The following is a 7,495-nucleotide window of genomic DNA, read 5'->3' as shown; positions in this document are numbered from 1 at the left end:
GTGAGGGGGATCGGGAAGTGCGTGCTCCCAGAATGACCGCGGCAATGACGTAGCATCATCTGTGTGACTTAGCTCTGTTCTGTATGCACCATCCTCTTCAACCCTCCTAGTAACTCTACAAAAATGATATGGTGCCCTTGCTTATTGGAATCTAGATTTTGGGTCTTGGCACTCCAAACAGAAACTCTTATCTCCATGCAGGTCCACACCTGGATTCTGATTAGATCCTCAGAAAAATCAAAACTAGAATAAGAGGCGGACAGCCCGTCTTGGTACTAGCCATAACAGTGCCCCTTATGATTTGGTTTAGCAAGTCCTCCATTCACTCCTTCAGCTTCAGTTCCCTCTCCTTCGAGGCAGGGATGATAAAAGAGTCCAACCTCCTAAGCACAGTCCCACCCAACTGTGAAATGTATGCCAATGGCTTAGAATGTCTGTCACACACTAGCCAGTCCTTGAATATTAGGGGCCACCAAGGCAGGGACCCACAAGATTTTGTAGTTTGTGTTTATTCTACTGGATACTACTTCAAGTTCTTTCTGAAATAGGTAAGGCATAATTTAAACACTCAAAAACTCTCCTGAATAACTTACTCAAGGAAGCAGCAGACCTATTATTCTAGCTCAGAGCATATCCAACTTCAAAGACAAAAATGAAATCACTTCGGACAAGAAATCTTCCTTCCCATGAGCCCAGACTCCTGCAGCAGAATGAGACCAGATTGCCAAACTTTAGAACAATTCATTTAGTCTGTTCAGACAGGATACTCATTTTCCTCTTGTAGGAGACTGTGGGCAGGTCACTTTACCTCTCAGAGCTCTCAACTTGCAAATAGGGCTAACAATCCTCACCCCTCGGGGCTGGAGTGACAACTAGGCACACATTACACATGAACACTTTTACAAACATTGATTCCATTCTGGAGCTGTGTTTAGTACGAGGCATCTATGCTGTCGTCATTTCCGCTCCCACTGGGCACTAACGGGGTATGGTCATCTGGTCCCCGGAGGTGGATTTTGCCATCCTCCCCCCAACCTGAGACTCTGTTGTCCTGAAAGGTTTGGGCTTGAAAAGAGGCTTCATTAGTAACCGGATAATTCTGTGGGAGGCCCCCAGCAGCGGTCCCACCCCGCCGGGAGTAATTCTAGGAAGGTAATGTGAGCTGGAGAGGCTGGAGACCCAGCTTCACGTTTATTTACTCTGACAGCTAAATTGGTGAGCAAGGGGGAAATCAGATGAAAGCCATTTCAGAGTAAATACTAAATAGAAGATTTAAACATTCAGGTTGTGACACACAGGGAGAGAGCAAATGGGAAGAGACGGAGGCAGCACACTCCTGTCCTGTCCAGGACCTCTTCCCACCCTGTCACCTTGCTGGACATTTCCTGTTGAGGAGAGGAGCAATGGTGTACAAACGGAATGGTCCTCAGCCAGCAACTTCTCTCTCCCAGTTACGGCACCCTTGGTAAAATGTGCAAGTTGTTTGAATCAGGTGATCTGGGAAGTGATGGAGAGAACTTTGAACTCAGAGAGACATGAGGTCGAGTCCTCGCCTGGCCACTTCCTGGCTGGGTGAGCTTGAGGGAACTGAGTCAGTTTCCACAGCTGTGGGAACATTATGAGCCTTGGAAGTTGAGATGGAATGATTGATGTAAATTCTTTAGACCTCAAAGTATACTGCAAAATCTATAGGAATAGTCACCCCAAATCAGCCAGTTTGAACATCCACTGAGCAAATTCAGGTTGGCAGATATTTATGAAGCTTTTACTCCATCCCAGATTCCAGCTAGGACCAGAAAGAGGAAGCTGACCTGGTCTCTGCCACAAAGGGCCCATCATCTTATTGAGAGAGAAAAGCCAGGCTGCAGTGTGATGTGATAAGTGTTACAAGGGGTCCCTTGGGAGCAAGGAGCAGGGTTTGCTTAGTTGGTCCCCTAGTGCAGCACCAGGGAGCACTATGGGAGGTGGCCTTTCAGGAAGGTACTGAAGGATGAGTTGGTGTGGGGCAGGCAAGGGCTGAGGCAGGGCTGGATCAGAGTGAAGACTGGGGACCCAGACAGCGTGTGCTGGGGCTGTGTTTAGGAGAGGAGGTGAGTGGGAGCTAAAGAGGTGAAACAGGAAGTTTGGGTCTGTGTGTAGGCAGCTCCACAGTCTCTGCAGGTGTGCATAGGATGGAGTGAAGGGCTCTGGAAGTTTGAGATGATGCCTAGTTCAGTAACACACTAGTTATGGAGTTCTAGAGCAGTGACAAACTCCGGGAGCTGAGTTTCCCCATCATAAAACAGGACTAACAGAAATCCCTCTTAGAAGTATTGGGATAGTCCAGGAATCCATGACACATCTTCAAGTTAAGAACTTGATTCTGGGCTGCCGAGATGATTCAGTGGGTTAAGGACTTGTTGCCAAGCCTGGTGCCTGACTTCAATTCCTGAGATCCACATGGCGGAAGGAGAAAACTGAAACCCTATGCTGTCCACTGATTGCCACACATATGCCATGTGTCACACGTACTGTCACAGATACACACATGCAACATATAAATACACCAAGTGAGTAAATAAATGTAATAATGGTAATAATAATAACAACAATAAACTTGGCACTGGTCCAGTGTCTGGTGAGCACTTTGTTACCCAAAACCATCGTCGTCACTCAGAATGCATGGGTACAGGCACTAGATGAGTGGGGTCCTCCAGGACGACCAGGCACCTCCCAGGGAATTCTGCTCCTACCACACTCACTCTGCACTGTCAACCTGCTCTACTCCATCATTTCAAATATAAACATCCCTCAACTGGGAATGAGACCTGAACAATATGCTAAGGAATATCAGCTTCAAAAATATAAACTATGAGGGGCCATCAGAGACCTTTAAGCATGTAGACGACACAGTCAAATAGGGTTTGTAGAGATGGAAGACAGTTGATGTGAGGACAGATTTGAGGGTGGGGAGTGAGCCCTGAGCCTCTGCAAGGGAGAGGTGATGAGGCAGCTATGGGAACAAAGAGGATGGGAAGGAGTATAATGAAGAGATACCTGGTTTATTGTTGTGTGTTATCACATACTATATACATATCACATACTATATACATATAACTACACATCAATTCTAAACTGGCTTTACATATTAAAGTTACGTATAGTATTAGATGATAGAATCATGTATGTTGCATTCTTGTGTAGAATCATATGTTGTATACTTATGTTTTATATATGATCCTATATATATATATTTGTATATATAGTTATGTTATATGAGTCTAGTGACATCATATATAACTTTACTATGTAGTGGAAAACGGCAAAGCTAACTCTGGGGTTTCTAATTTCTAATTATTTTCTCTAAAGGCTGGGCAATTAGGGACAGGCCAGGAGGTTTAATAAGCTCAGTTTGGTCAGGGTATGGGGGCAGGGGGTGTGTTCAGGAGGAAGTTCAGGAGGCTAGAGTTGGGAGGGTACTTCTGAGATGTCATTATGGAGACAGACAGAAGTCTCAGGAGCTGCTGAGACATAGAAAGAGTGGCCTTGTCTGCTTTCTGGGAGGAACCCAGCACATGAGATTGATCTCCCTTTCAGTGGAGATCATTTTTAAATGACAAAGCAGATTGTGTAGTGAGAAATGCTGACACAGGGCTTGTATTCCTTCCTTCCGTCCTTCCTTCCGTCCTTCCTTCCTTCCGTCCTTCCTTCCGTCCTTCCTTCCTTCCATCCTTCCTTCCTTCCTTCCTTCCTTCCTTCCTTCCTTCCTTCCGTCCTTCCTTCCTTCCGTCCTTCCTTCCTTCCTTCCTTCCTTCCGTCCTTCCTTCCTTCCTTCCTTCCGTCCTTCCTTCCTTCCTTCCGTCCTTCCTTCCTTCCGTCCTTCCTTCCTTCCTTCCTTCCTTCCTTCCTTCCTTCCGTCCTTCCTTCCTTCCTTCCTTCCTTCCTTCCTTCCTTCCCTCCCTCCCTCCCTCCCTCCCTCTTTCCTTCCTTCCTTCCTTCCTTCCTTCCTTCCTTCCTTCCTTCCCTCCCTCCCTCCCTCCCTCCCTCCCTCTTTCCTTCCTTCCTCCCTCCCTCCTCCCTCCCTCCCTCCCTCCCTCCCTCCTTCCTTCCCTCCCTCCCTCCTTCCTTCCTTCCATCCTCCCTCCCTCCCTCCCTCCCTCCCTTCCTTTCTTTTTTTTTTCCAAGACAGGGTTTCTCTATGTAGCTTTGAAGCCTGTCCTGGAACTCACAGAGATCCGCCTGCCTCTGCCTCCCGCGTGCTGGGATTAAAGGCGTGCTCCACCACCGCCCGGCACTAGGACTTGTATTTCAAAGCAGAAAGGTAGTAACTGCTTTGGGTCACCCTTTAAGGATTTATAGAAAGATAGGACTTTCTCGGTAGAAGTGTCTTGTTCAGCAATGCAGCCCAGGTAGTGGTGGCGGCGAGTGGATCTGGGAGGTTTTTTAGTTTGGAATATAGAGTCTCTTGTGGCTAGGGAGATGGCACATTGGGGCAGACTGCAAAAGTATATAAACCTGGTTTATTCTACACATGCAGGTACTTGGACAGACCTTACTTACAGAGTAATTAAATCCCAAGTGCTCTCACGCCAGGTATTTGATCTCTCCATCCGACCTCCTACCCCTGCCAATGCTCTTCCTAAGTCATTGGTTTAGCACAGGTGTTTTCCAGGAAGTCATCATTCGCTTGCCTCTGTCCCTGTGTTAGAGGTCTCTCCTCTGCTCTTGCCTTTGTCGTAGTACATGACCCTGTACTGGAGCTAGACTTTGTCATCTTTACAGTCTATGGCTGTGGAATGTGTTTCCTTGGCTGGGGGAAGGGCAGGAACAACATCTCAAATAGTGAAGGTTCTAGGAAGAAAAAGGCTACAACCATTTTAATGTCATTTCTACCTTAGGAAAGTAGCCGGACACATGAAAAAAATGTTACTCTGTATCATCAATAGTCCTAGTAAAAGTTGGACTGAATGTGGAGGGAAGAAGGTAAAGACCCAGTGTCCTGTGGCCTGGGATAGGTTCTCATGGGTCTGAGATCACTAGGGAGAGCTTGCCTGAGAATGGATTCAACCCAGAGGAAACACAATCCAAAAACAGACTTCTGAACATATCATTTGAACACTGGACTTTTCAGTCATATGAGCCAATAAAATTCATACCACAAGGTGATTGGAACATTGATTTTTTTTTTCATGTGAGCTGAAAGAGTTCTCACTGGGACTGGAAAACTAACCCAGGCACATCTGATGCCAGTGCTCATGTGGCTTGGTTTTCTCACATGCAGTACAGTGATACCAGGATGGGTACAGACAATTCCCTATTCCAGAGGCAAATAAGAAACTAGCAATAGGAGGCTGGAGAGATGGTTTCTCTCCTAGAACACTGGCATCATGTTTCCTAGCACCCACAGAGGCACTTGCAACTGTCTCTAAATCCAGTTCCTGGGGACTTGACGCCCTCTACTGGCCTCTATGCGCATTACATGCACTTGGTGCAAATACACTCAGGCAAAACACCCATACACATAACAGGGGGGAAAAGGGAAAGCAGCGATATCCACTGCGCATCATGTCATCTGCTTTCTGTATTTTCTGTAGACACCATGATGGTGTCTATGGCTGTGAAGTGGGTATGTTTCCTTGGCAGGAAGACATTCCCAATAACAGGACAGTTAGGGCAGATATGAATTTCAGGCTTTGAGGGCCCACGGGTTTTTGTTGTAATTACTCCAATACTGCTATAATGGAAAATGTCCTGAGATGTTACGTGGATTCATGAGGACATCTGTGTTCTAACTAAAACTTCCTTGGACCCTGAAATTTGATTTTCAAGTGCCACAAGACAAGAGTCTTTTGACTTTTCCGCTCAAGCACTTACATTCACAGCTGTACACACAGAGGTAGCATGTGTCACTGTGCTGAAGCAGTGGCCACTTGGGGAACTGTTTTAGGCCTGACATTTATAGATTCTACTCTTCTACTGTGCTGTGTTTGCCTCACTATAATGATGTACACGAGGTAGGCTACTTTATAGCTAGAGGTTAATTTTCGCTCACAGTTCTGAAGTCAACCAGAGGCCAAGGTGTTGCATCTAATGGCGGCCATCTTACTGACAGGGTCCTGCGGTGTATGTGAGGTACACAAGCTGAGTCACAGGGATGTGTGCCTGCATCTAGTGCCTTCCTGCCTTTCTTCTTCCTCCTTCCCCTCCTTTTCTTATTGAGACAGGGTCTCACTGTGTAGCTCTGGCTGCCCTGGAACTCACTCTGTAGACCAGACTGGCCTGAACTCATGGAGATATGCCTGTCTCTACAGCCTAAGTACTGGGACCAAAAGTGTGTGTCACCATGCCTGCCTCCACTGTCCAACCTTTAATACTTCATAATAGGTGTTCAGCTTCATCACATGAACCTTTGAAGGACACACTGAAACCATAGCATCTATTAGCTGTGTGATCCTGCCTAAGCCACATCACCTCTCTAGGGTTCCCTATATCCCACCTGGACAACAAAGGAGAGAGGTGGAATGGTCTTACAAGTCTCAACTCTCAAACAGGATTCTGGTCTCAGCAGAATGGATCAGCAAATCCAGTGAGCATGTGTTACATGACAGGCACTGTCTTAAGTGTCTGGTGACATAGCAGTGACAGAGTTCTTTCTTGTAGTCAACATTATATTTAAACAGACAGATATCGAATTACATAGAATGCTGGGTAGTGGTTCTATTTAGAAAATTAAAAAGCAAGAACTGGAAAGTGGCAGGGATGTAGTTTTAATGGGAGGCCAAGGACAGCCTCTTAATCACTTATATGTGAGCAGAGAAATGACCAGATGGTGTGGGCCCATGAGCATCTCAGGCAACAGCAGCCACTAATGGACTTCTCAGAGAACTGCTCCCTTGAACCCAAAGGAACAGGGAGGCCACATGGCTGAGTGCAGTCATCAAGGGAAGAAGAGGCCACAGGGTTGACAGGTAGATAAGCACAAGTCATTTGGGACCATATGGATCTTTGGATTTTATTCTAAATGTAATGGAAAGCCATTGAGAGTAACTTTTTCTTTTTTCTTTCCTTTTTTTTTTTTTTTTTTTTTTTTTTTTTACTTTTTAAGTCTTGCTCTGGGGTCCATGCTCAGTGGCTTTCTGGACTTAAGTGGCTCTACTTCTGCCTCTCAAGTACTAGAGACTACAGATTTGATATATACGTTACTGTATATAGCTTGAAAAAGACATTTCAAAAGAAATGTTAAAAAAGGCTTCTTGGGAGCCGGGCGGTGGTGGCGCACGCCTTTAATCCTAGCACTCGGGAGGCAGAGCCAGGCGGATTTCTGTGAGTTCGAGGCCAGCCTTGGCTACCAAGTGAGTTCCAGGAAAGGCGCAAAGCTACACAGAGAAACCTTGTCTCGAAAAACCGGGGGGGGGGGGGGGGGGGGGGGGAGGCTTCTTGGGCCAGGCGGTGGTGGCGCACACCTTTAATTCCAGCACTTGGGAGGCAGAGGCAGGCGGATCTCTGTGAGTTCGAG

This window comes from Peromyscus leucopus, chromosome 4, assembly GCF_004664715.2.
Source record: "Peromyscus leucopus breed LL Stock chromosome 4, UCI_PerLeu_2.1, whole genome shotgun sequence".
In the NCBI taxonomy this organism is placed as follows: domain Eukaryota; kingdom Metazoa; phylum Chordata; class Mammalia; order Rodentia; family Cricetidae; genus Peromyscus; species Peromyscus leucopus.
The sequence above is the reverse complement of the archived record's forward strand: the minus strand, read 5'-3'. Positions refer to the sequence as shown.